Source organism: Rhinolophus hipposideros, assembly GCF_964194185.1.
Source record: "Rhinolophus hipposideros genome assembly, chromosome: 8".
Lineage (NCBI taxonomy): Eukaryota > Metazoa > Chordata > Mammalia > Chiroptera > Rhinolophidae > Rhinolophus > Rhinolophus hipposideros.
In genome coordinates, this window is record NC_138054.1 from 67,377,521 (window position 1) to 67,389,472 (window position 11,952).

At 40.9% G+C, this 11,952-nt stretch overlaps 1 protein-coding gene across 5 annotated transcripts in view; it reads right to left on the bottom strand.

Moving 5' to 3' along the window:
- The window catches only part of NFYC (nuclear transcription factor Y subunit gamma), a 61,831-nt gene extending 50,216 nt beyond the window's left edge, over positions 1-11,615 (bottom strand). For 3 of the 5 annotated variants that reach the window (XM_081055210.1, XM_081055220.1, XM_081055218.1), the window contains exon 1: positions 11,412-11,615. The gene's annotated coding sequence lies outside the window, so the exon portion shown is untranslated. The remainder of the gene's footprint in view (positions 1-11,411) is intronic. The other 2 variants (XM_081055214.1, XM_081055227.1) reach the window with 2 other exon arrangements.
- Between the last annotated feature and the right edge of the window lie 337 nt (positions 11,616-11,952).

Below are 11,952 nucleotides of genomic sequence, written 5' to 3' on the forward strand. Positions count from 1 at the left end.
CAAATAGAAATGTCTCACTATTATCTGGGGCCTTTAACAATCTCCTAGATCTGCTTCTTCCCATCAAAGCTAAGGGTCCCAAGACTAAACATAACTCTTCTGCCAAGTAGATGACCTCTTTTCTAGAAATACCTTGGTTCATCTCACATGGCAGATCATCATGGGCAAATGCAGAGATTTGGCAGAGCCCTGAAATATAAGCAAGGCGGTCTGTCTGATCACTTTGCCATGTTAACTTCTCTACACGCACTCCACTCATTTCCCTCATTGAAATGAAAATAATTTCTAAACACCAATCAGTGCTAGGTTCTGTGCTAAGAACTTTACCCCTCTAATCCTCACTATCCCCTTTTAACACGTGAGAACCAGTGAGGTTCAAAGACCTTCAACAACCAGCCCCTAGCCACACTAGTACGTCTAGGATGCAAACTCAGGTCCCATAGGGTAGAACTCTTTCCACTGCACCACACTGCTTACCAAAACATGGGGCACCTCAGCGCACACCCAAGGAAATTCTTAGGTGTCACATATAGTACAGATAGCATAAACCATTACACCCAACTTCATTAATTTAAAAATCAGAAATGTGACTAATGTTGAATATGATCTTTTGATTGGAGACCTAGATAAGTATCTGAAAAAAACAGAGCCTGTAAGTTGACACAAATTTTATTACTCAGCTATTAGGAACATTTAACCAATAGCAAATCACATTTATAAAGACTTGAAATAACTAACAACTAAACCATTAAAAACAGTATACATTAAAATATTAAGGGATTGCATGGCAATTTCACTATGGCATCTAAGTAAGAGTTTAGTTAGGCTAACAGGGTGTGTCGTGGGGCAATTCCTGAAGCTGCACTGAGTTGCAGGTATTGTAAATTCTCTTCTCGAAAATTTAGACCACAGATTCTGAGAAGAGACAGCAGAAGGCCAACAGGCCCGTTGTGTGCCTTATCCACCCTAGAGCCTCTTTTAAACCCCAAAACACTGGGGGTCAAGACAGCTGCCAGGAAGCAAAGCTCATGTGAGGAGTGGGAGGCAGAGGACTAGGAAGAACATTTTCACATCACTATTAATCAGTGTCACGATGGCAACACAACTAAGCACTTGGGAGTTGGGCAACGCGAGTTTCAAACTCTGACTCCTCTACTTATTAATAAATTGTATGACGCTGGACTAACCCTGAGACTCAGTTTCCTCACCTGTAATATATGGATATCCCCATCTGTCCCCATATGTCACAGAGCCACTGTAAGAATTGAATGAGCTAATAACATATGTAAAGTACATTGTACTGAATAAGCACTGAAAAAAATGGAAAGTGCTAATAATCATCCAAGCCAAATTCCTTTCACAGGCTTAGTTCAGAGAGAACTATCTCCTTAAGGTCCTAAAGCTACTATGAGGGAATGTCTCTCCTTTATCTGCAGCATACTCTGCAACCCTGCATAAAGCAACTCCTGAGCCATAAAGGGCAATGTGGGAGGACTACCAGCTGCTACTAAAAATCTTCCCCAGTTTTTATGTCAGAAATCCATGCCTTTCACCACCAATCCTGGCTGAGGTCTGCTTATTGTTCCAAAAACCTACCCTTCTACTCTGCTTTTGATGTACCAGATTAAACCAAACATGTCTCCCCATACTGTGAAGGTCTTTGACATAGTTTTTATTAATTCTTGGCAGTTTGCACACACACACACACAAAACTACAACAAACCCACTTCAACCCCTATTTTTCATCAAAAGTCACCTTAATAGAACAGTGCGGAGAGACCTCAAATCATCCTAGGACTTCCATTGGCAGCCTGACCCATTCGCGTACTATAGCTTTCCCTACTCTAGCCTGTCATTACTGTCAACTGAGCGCTTCATGAGATCGCTGAGATTCCAACTCACATTCTCTCCTGGTCCTGGATCTCAGTAGCCCTCTATACCAGGTAAGTGCATCGTCTTCCCCTAAAAAAACGCCCAGATCACTATGAGACAAAACCATGGTTCAAGCTTTAATGCTCTCAAAGAATGCAGGGTGGGAACCGATGCTCTTAGTCAGAAAATTGATTATGAATCAGCTAACTATTTACTAGCTGTACGACCTTGGTCAAGTTACTTAACTGTCTCTGAGCTCACTTCTTCATGTGCAAAATGGAAAAAAAGCACCAACTCACATGAGTGTTGAGGCTTAAATGAGATAAGTTAAAGCATTCAGCATTAATACCTGGTAGGTGATAGGTACTCAATTAATATCTAAATATACATTTGACTCTAGCACTTACCACATATAATTACTTTTTACCATGTCTCTATTAACAGAGGAGGACTTCTTGAAGGCAACGACTGTGTCTTATTTATATCCACAAAAATCCCTAGTGCTCAGTACAGAGAAATAAATCAAAACCCAGCCTTAAGCCATGTCAAGAAAATAATGGCGAGTAGTGGGGAATTGAGGAAAACTGGCGAGTGCATGCGTCTAAAGGGCAGCTACTACTCAGCTCCAATGGACGAGGGCCATGGAGGAATGCTGGTCCACTCAAGTAAGAGTTTCAGATTGAATAAAAGAAGCAAAAGCCGGATAGATCCCGGACACAAAAATCTGATGCTCGAACAACTCCTGATCTGGCAGCCTAAGGAACGACTGAGGGACCAGAGGTTGGTCTCAACCACCATGACGATTCCAGTCAAGGACAGGGTCTTGCTCAGTACCCCAGGATTACCGGATCTTAGAGATTATGCTCTATCCCAGCAGAAGCAAAAATGGCAGCAAAGAAACTGGGTTCTTCAGTGATCTGAACATTTTATTGATGGTGTCCTTAACTAACCCTTTCAGATTTAGTAAGTAAACCTGGGGTCCCAGGAAAATGAGACAAGAGAACCTCTAGAGAAAAGTGAACTTTTCATATGTTGAAATGGGGACATAAAGTTATATTCATCTGAATATTAAATATGTTGTATGCATTATAATACACTAAGCTGATGAGATGGATGGATATAGCAGGTTTTTTTACATTTATGTTGTTATAGGTTAGGAGCATGGGGTACTTTTTAAAGAAAACCTTTAATCCAACCACCCAGAATCAAGCACCATTAGTATTTTAGGTTATATACGCTGAAATTTTTCTTATGTAAATGAGATATGAGGCTGAGTTAGTCTCCCATTGTATAGTATTACTATATAAACTGTTTTGTAATGTTTTCTTCACTTAAAAAATGTGAATAATTTTCCATATCAAACATAGATCTACATCATGTATAACAATTATATTCCATTGAACGGATGTGACATAAATTTTAATCAGTTCTATATTAATGAATAATTTGAGTATTTTCAATTTTAAAATATCGTAAATAGCATCACAAAGAACATCCATTATACCCATTCCTTGTACAACTACCCTCATTATCTCTTTCAGAACCACTGAAATGGGTTCATACATAGTATATTTTTGTCTGGTTTAAAAGGAAAAAAAGAAGCCAAATTCTCTTAATGTTAAATCTTTCCATTTTCAATTTTGGCTCAAATTTTTAAAAAATTATAAGCAGATCAAAGAAAATCGAGGGCTGCCAGATTATAACTTCTGACACATATTTTTCACCTGACTTGATCCTGAACAACCATTAACCATTTCCCAAATCAAATCCACCTTCAATATTTAAAAAAAAATGTTGACACATTTTCAAAGGAAATCTGACAAAAGTTTGAAGATAATCCTCAAAAAAGTTCCAGAAACATTTTGAACAATGACAACATCATTAGAATAAGGAACCTAGCTCTAGTGCTCAATAAATGGTTGCTCAATAAATGAATAAACAAAATAAACTAAATGAGATCTTAAGTGGATTATAAATTCTGAATTATTTGCTTTTAAAAAATAAATTATATAAAAAATATAAATAAATAAATAAATTATATTCTCCAAAGCATAAATTAAGACCAGTGGATGGAAAACTGTTCTAGAGGGACCTATTTCGGCTCTCAGAGCTATCCAAAGATGGCACAAGCTACATCAGAAGCTATGGGTGGGGTTGTTAGTATAGGCTGTTAGAACGCTTGACAAAAGTATGTGAAGAAAAAATGAAAAAGAGCATCCATGTGGAGAAGCAGAGGGGGAATAAAAGCAGTTTTTGCAGCTAGACAGATTTAGATTCTAATCCTTCCTCACCTCTTTTTAGCTGAGTAACCTTGGGCTACTACTTAACCCCACTGAGGCCAATTTCCTAAACTGTAAAACATCCTGCAAGGTTGTAAGGATTAAGGATTCTTCCATTCCTCCAATGTGTAGGCATTGTGCTAAGATCTGGGGATCCTAAACAAGGCATGGTCTCTGTACTCAACAACATTAATGTCTATTGTAACAAACAGGAAAATTAAAATAGGCAATCATAGTGATGGGTGTTACAATAGGGGCAAATGCATAATATAGGACAGAAGCAGAGCACCTAAGCCCCGGCCTCAGTTTCAGGCTGGTCAGAGAAGGCTTCTTGGGAGATTTAAAATCCTAAAAAGAATAAAAACCTACTGAGACAGATAAGCAAACTGCATGTACAAAGGCCTGGAGCTGACAGGGAAGTATTACATTCCTGGAAGGGCTGTAGTTTAGTATGGCAACAGCCCAGAGGCAAGAGGCTAGAAGTAAAGTTAGAAAAGTAAACAGGGCTGGACAAGGCGAAGACACTAGAACTTGATTCTGAGGACAGAGCTGAGCCACTGAAGAGTTTTAAGCACAATGAGAATTACCGTTTTAAAGGATCACTTTTGGGTACAGTGTAGAGAAGGGGACAGGGTGGGAGGGTGGCAACACTCTAGACAGAGAAAGGGAAAACAGAACGCTGCAATAACATAGTTATTGGAAAATGTAGTAGTGCAGATATTGCAAAGTGGGAATATCTTTGAATGGGAAATATTAAGATAAAAAGTCATTAAGACCAGTGGTTAATAAATGCACGTAGAATAACAACACTGCCTGATAGATAGCAAGTGCTCCAAAAAAATGGTAGCTGCTAGTATTATTATTGTTATTATTTTTATTATTGTTATTATTATTATTATTATTGTTATTGGCAATTGCAATTGACCTTTGAAATCACATTCATCCCAAGAGTCTATGTTACTTTGGAGACATATCCTAATGTTCCCAGAAAAGTCCACTAATGGCCAAGCTATATAAAAGTTTTTGTTGTTGTTGTTGTTTTTTAAATCCATAAACTCTCTACACCAAAACTGCTCAATAGGGCTCCACTACACACTAGTCAAACCATGAAATGCTTATTAGATGTTCTCACAAACAGGGATCCCTGGCCAGTAAATTTGAGAAACCCTGCATAATGTATGCTTTCTTCTTCTGAAGGCTCATAAGGCACATGAGTGCAAAAACTCTGAATACTAATTCTGCAGTAAATAAATGCATTTCACTTTGGCCATTATTTTGTCAAGAATCCTTTTTCCACCTCCAGAGGACACTTATTAGCACTGTATAAGAACTAATTTTCAGTGAAACAAGTTCAGAAATGCTCTAAGCCAAATTACAAATGTTAGTGGAGTGAAAAGACGACTACGCAACTCTATTCTGACCACCTTCCAAAAGTGGTTAGAGTTTTACACACATTATGGCATTTACCTTTTTAATTTAGTTCTACTGAAAATGGCATTAAATATCGCCAGAAACAGCAATCCTCTGCCTCGCAAATTATTGCCAATCAAGTACGCTTTGCTTCTTTAAAAGGCCCCAACTTTGTCACCTGGTAATGAGCAAGTTCTAAGCTACTTACCTACTGGGTACAGCATGAAATGTTAAGATTGTTAAGATAGTTAAAAATGACAGGTGTTCAACTGTGCAGATAGCGTGTACTTTCTTTTCTCTTTTAAATGGACAGATCATGCCAATGGTGAGGGGATAGGTTTTCTGAACACTGGGCAAAGAATCTCACTCCATACAGATGACAGGACAATTTGCAGCTCCTGAGGGCAGGGTCAACAGTAATTTGGGATTGTGGAAACCTTCAGTAAGTCGAATGGCTTTTAACCAATGACATGATACAAAATATCCTGTATTCCAATGTGTTTCCTCCGAGTCACAGAAGCATTTATTGAAGCACTGCTCAAGATCACTATTTACAGCTCATGAACTCCATGAATGTATTTAGAATAATTCTTGCATTTTGTAAACCCATTTTATAATAAATTAGAATTTTAAAAACTCTTAAATATGCTTTAAACGATATACTGTTGATTTTAAATGGCGGGTATTCATTTAAATAGGATATTACATAATTTGGACATGGAGATTTGAACCCTTAATTTAAATCTATTCAATTGGAAATGTTCAAATGCAAAGGTTAGACTAGTCCCTCCCTCTAAACTGCACCTGAAGTTTATCCATTAGAAAGCTTTCACTGTATAAAAAGAAAGAACACTGGATTTATAAGTAATCTGTCTGCAAACAAAAAAGAATGTACACCAAAATGGAAACTACAACTCCAGTGCCCAGCACGTGTGTGGCCTCTCTGCTCTCAGGTACAGCAACTACAACATGGTCAAGTGTGGGAAGGGTGCAGCAAAAGTGCTCCCTGGCAAAAACTTCTGCAGGCAGAGAAACTGTTTTCCCTGAACCAATCCAACAATGTTGCCTTCCCACTTACTTCAAAGGAAACGTTACCCAGGTGACTATAAACCAAACTGACAGTCCTAACTTCAACTGACAACTTCTACAATTAGAAACATCTTTAAATGACTATAATGCAAATTTATTTCTGGACAGAAGGATAAAACTGGTTGTTCTGATTTCAATAATCACTGCTATTTGGCAAACAGGAAAAAGTCTTCATCACATCAGAATCATTACTACTCAACCTGGGGCTTCACAGAGGTGATCAGGAGACAACCTCATCCTAAACAAACTCCTAACCGCAACAGCACAACTAAATTAGCTTATTTCTGTCATGTCAAGTGGTGGCTCCCCCTGTGTAGAAATCTTACTGTCCCCAACAGAGCAGATAATTACAGAAGGCCTCCTCATCGGGAAACTAACTGGCTAAGCGGACAGATTTTATGCTGTTCTAAAAAGAAAGGTCCACTTCATACCAGGCACCTACTATGTGCTATTGTATTCATTTTTCATAATGATTGTATAAGACAGGTATTATTACCACTTTTAGACAGGAAGAAACTAAAGCTGGGGTTAAGAATCTGACCCCCAGCTTGCAGAGGATAAATGCACTACAGAGACAGAATTCTTTCCCAGGTTTGACTCCTATGTCAGCAACTACACTGCCCCCTCCCAAAAGCACTTTTTTGGCGAAAGTATGTTAAGTCCATTTCCTTCTACAATTAAACTATTTACATTATGTTAGGTGCTTTGAGTGTCTGTGGGAAAATACTAAAATGACCTTGTAGCTTTCCTAACTAGTCACAGTGCACTGCATGAAAAACTGAATAAACAAAAAGAGAGACTGTAAGACATCAGATAACTCACAGTTTGCTCTGAGCACAAGAAATAGAATGGAAAAGAACAACTTGCTGGCTAAGGAATGTTCTTTCTAAGCTGTATGCCTGAGGCTGGAATGAACCTCAAGAAGGTCACTTCTGAACCTAATAATGTCCTCTGCCATTCTCCCTCCTGTGAATGAGGCAAACTTGTCAAAACATAAAAGGTGCCTTAGAGTCATCTCTGTCATCAAGGCAATGCTTCCACAGGAGACGCAATGCTGTCCAGCAGAAAGAACACTGGTCTGGGAATCCAGTGGACTGGCCTAGACTTAACTCTCCCCTTGCATAGCTAAGTGACCTTGGCAAGGTCATCACACTCTTTAGGGTCTCACTACAAAGGATATGCCTGAAAGAATCAAATATCACATCCTGAGCTAAGATGCAAAGAATTTTCTTTTCTCATGATATTCTATGGTCAAGAGAACAGTGTTTAAGAGTAAGGGCTCCACAAATTGTGCCAGGATTGAGTTACAGGTCTATGTCCGAATCTGGGCCACTTACTGGCTGTGTGACCTCGAGCAAATTACTTAACTCCTCAGTTTCCTCACATGCAAAAATGAGGATGATAATAGAATCTACCTCAAACTGTGATTGATATATATACATACACATATACTTATATATATATGTATATATATAAAACATTTATACCCTAACTGCTAAAATATAAGCACTCAATAAAAGGTAGTAACTATTATTCCTGAGTGTCTTAGTGGCTCAATACCTCTGAACCAAAAGATAAAAGATGTGAATTTCAAAATTGCCTCTCAAAAAGATACCTAGCTTAGCCCCTCATGTAACTTTTCCTCCATTTCTCTGTAAATGGAAATAAAAAACCTGGTATCTTTTCTAGTACAATGAATCAGTTTTGACCAAATGGAACATGTGTAAGCATAAAGGATAATAAAATACTTGTTATAATGGTTAAATAAGATGACATGGAAACAATCTGTAAAGTATAAAACACTAGTATGATTTCTGCTTGGAAGACAAAGCTGATGTTCACACGTTTTCAATATAAACTCTGACCTACTTGGACCTCCTGGGAGTTCAAGATTTCTAGTGTGGTCAATTCCAAATGATAACAAGGCCCAGCAAGTGGCCATTGGTGTAAGGAGCTAATGTGGAATGAAGGTGGTCACTGGTGTTGAAGAGCAGGTGGTCAAGAAATGCTTGCTGAATAAAAAAAGATATACTCGTATGTATATGCCTGTTTTTGTAACCTTGTCCAGAGTTACTGAAAAATAAACTAAGTTATGGATGCTAAAACAGTCTTCCTATTTGGTTAACTTAATGACTGAGCCAAATGAAGCTGAGATGACCACCGTACAAAATGCATGGCAAGCCCTATTTCCCCCACTGCAATGTAACTAGTGCACAGCTTTTCCATCTAGTCATATCAAGAAACAAAGCAATTCAGACTTCCAGTTCACTGGTCTCCCCTTGAAACCTGAATTATTTAAAGCTTTCTACGCAATACTGTTATCAGTTTTAATGTTATGTATCATTCAGGATAAGCATATTCTAGAATCATTACCCCACAGTTTGAAGAGGGCACTAGGCTTCTGGATAGGTCCCAGTGTTTGGAGACAAACATCTTAAGAACTGGTGATGTTTGAAAAAGCTCCGTAGTGAGCTCTTTTCACTACGCACTTGGTAGTTCCTTACTCCTGGGCATTAATCACTTCCTTAAATAGAAAGACTATGTCAGCAACATTCTGAAGCCTGGTTTTAAAGAATGCAGATTCTTAAATCTTACTGTACATATTTTCCCCCATTATCTACCTGGGTTCAGGAAAACGTCAGCCGTTTACTTTATAAATCTTTCCCTTCACAATAGAAACCAAGGGGTAAGATTTAAAGACCTACTTGAAGAACCCATATTCAAGTGGTTACCAATTCTGAATCTTTGAAACAGTACTATAAACTCTTATTAATTATATTCTCCTACTGAATACACTCCTAACACCTAGAAATCAAAGAAAGATGATCCACTTTGAAATATAAAACTATCTGAGAATTTGAAGTCAAGTTTATGTTGATAGCATGTTGTAGCAGATAAAACTGCAGGCTTTGAATTCAATTTTGGATTTGAATCCCAGTTCAAGCAATGAATGACACTGGACAAACTACTTAACCTCTCTGATCCTCAACTTTCTGTTCTGCAATATGGAAATGATAATGACCTCACAGGAATGTTGTACTAAATGTGCTCTAAAATGTCAATTCCCTTCTTCCACTACTGGAAAGTACTACTTCTCTCTCAAAAATTTAGTTGCATTCACATAAAACTGACTAAATCTGAAAACCACAGAAATTTCTTGAAATTGGTATGAAAACAAGAAAAAACAAATGAGGAAAACACAGAGATTTAACATAAATGTGTTTCCCTGATCCTCAAACCTTGGGAGACACCAATGTAAAACAATCCAAGTCATTACCATTCAATGGAAATGGAATGTACCCCCAACAAGCTGACTCTAACATCTCTCAATTACAACAAAAGCTTTTTGAAACATGAACCAGAAAGTGTTGACAAGTCCTGTTACTTAAGACAAAATGCAAAAAGCTATGCACTAGTTTGTTTGTTCCGGATTGCAAAATTCAATCTTTTTTGTAATTTCTTAAAATGCCTATGAAGATGGGTGTGTTTTTTAGGCACACATAAAAGGAAATAAATGAGCCAACATCCAGGATCTCTTGTCAAGCTGTCTTCTACTAAAGAGGACCCAACAATATCCATTCAACAAATAATTGCCAAATATCGAATATTTGGTAGAAAGTGTAGCTTTGAAAACTCAGCCCTGACCTGTACTCTCCCTAGAGCAGGAAAAGCTTCATAGAGAACATCTCAAAACTAGCTGCATGGTCCTGGGCCCCAGTAACCTATAATTGCTGTTACTATAATTCCCAAGTCTGAAAATGTTCCCCAAAATGCGTTGTACTTTCTCGCTCCTATAGATCTGTCACTACTTAATGCTGTGCCTTGTAGGCCTGGCATTCAGTCGTTAAACCAGGGCATAACAATCCAATGGGATCTCTCCTTCAGGCTGGGTTTGTTTACTTCCTCCTCGTATCACATCCCGGGTCTGGTAACCTTGGATTCCAGGACTCCACCTAAACCTGTTTCCCTGATCTGATCCTATCATTCGGATATTTCCCTAGGGCCCTGATGCCCTTTCTTCCTACACCACGCTCTCAGACCTGGTATCCATGAACATCAGGGTCCCTTCCAAACTGGGTTATACTCGTTAAGTGTTGCGCCCCGGATCTAGAAGATCTCTTGGCCTGTAACTGGGTTTCCGGGTTTCCGGGTTTCCAAGCCTGGCACCCCTGGGGCTTACACGCCCCTATCCTGGGCCGTGCAGGTTCCACCGAGGTTACCTCTGGAATTAGGAGGGCCTCCCACTCCAGGCCATGCACAAAATACCCCAAAGTACCTGCCAGACCACCACCCTCTCTTCCTCAAGGCCTTTAAGCTGACCCCTAGCCTCCACCCCACGCCTGCGCCGTAGGGGGTCATCACCCCGCAGCCCGAACCCCAGACGCGCACCTCCCTGCAGCCTCCTATTCCTTCATCACCCCCTAGGCCGGAGCCAGCGCGACCAATAAGGTGCCAGGTTCGCGGCCTCCCCGCCACCGACCAATCACGAGCGAGCCCCCCCGCCGTCGCCTTCCGCCAATGGGAGAAAGCCCGCGGGCCGGGCCGACGAGGTGCACGGACCCCACGAGCGCGGCGGCGGCGGCGGCGACAGCGGCGGGCCTGGTGAGAACACAACATGGCGGCGGTCAGGCCGGACCGAACTACAGCAGCGGCCGCGCGAGGGAAGTGAGGTCTCCGCCGAAGGCGGGAAGCGCTGCCCCTCCCCCCGCCGCCGCCGCTCACCTCTCACGCTCCCTCCCACAGACGCTCCCGCACACTTACACGCCTCTGCTCAGGAGTCCAGGGAATAGCAGGAGCCGCCCCCGCGCTCCTGCGGAGTAGGGCAATGCAGAGGCCTGGGCACCGCGGAGGGGAGGGGAAGCGTGCGTCACGGAGAACGGAGCGCGCGCGAAGCGGGGGTACAAACAAGATGGCGGCCACGCCGTTTGCCCCGTCCCCCCTTCCCCTCCCCCTCCCTTGCGCCTCGACTCCCAGTTACTCGTAATGCGCAGAAGCTGAGTTGCTTGAAGTCTCGCGAGAATTGGGACGGGGCGACGACCTGGTGAGGCGGAAAGAGATCTAAGAACCGTCTGACTCCGCCCTTTTCGCGGGGGTGCGGGGGCCTTGCCTGGTGGTCCCTCGGGCGTTCTATCCCTGGATTTCCGCTGTGGTGCGCACACCTTTGAGTGTGAGGGATCGTTTCAGTGTGCGTGTTCATTTTTTTTCTTCTTTTTGTAATGAGACTTCTGGAAGGTTTATTAAAGTCTCCTTGCAGCCATTGACGTTTCCATCTACAATAATCAGCAAGAAGCTGACAAGGATG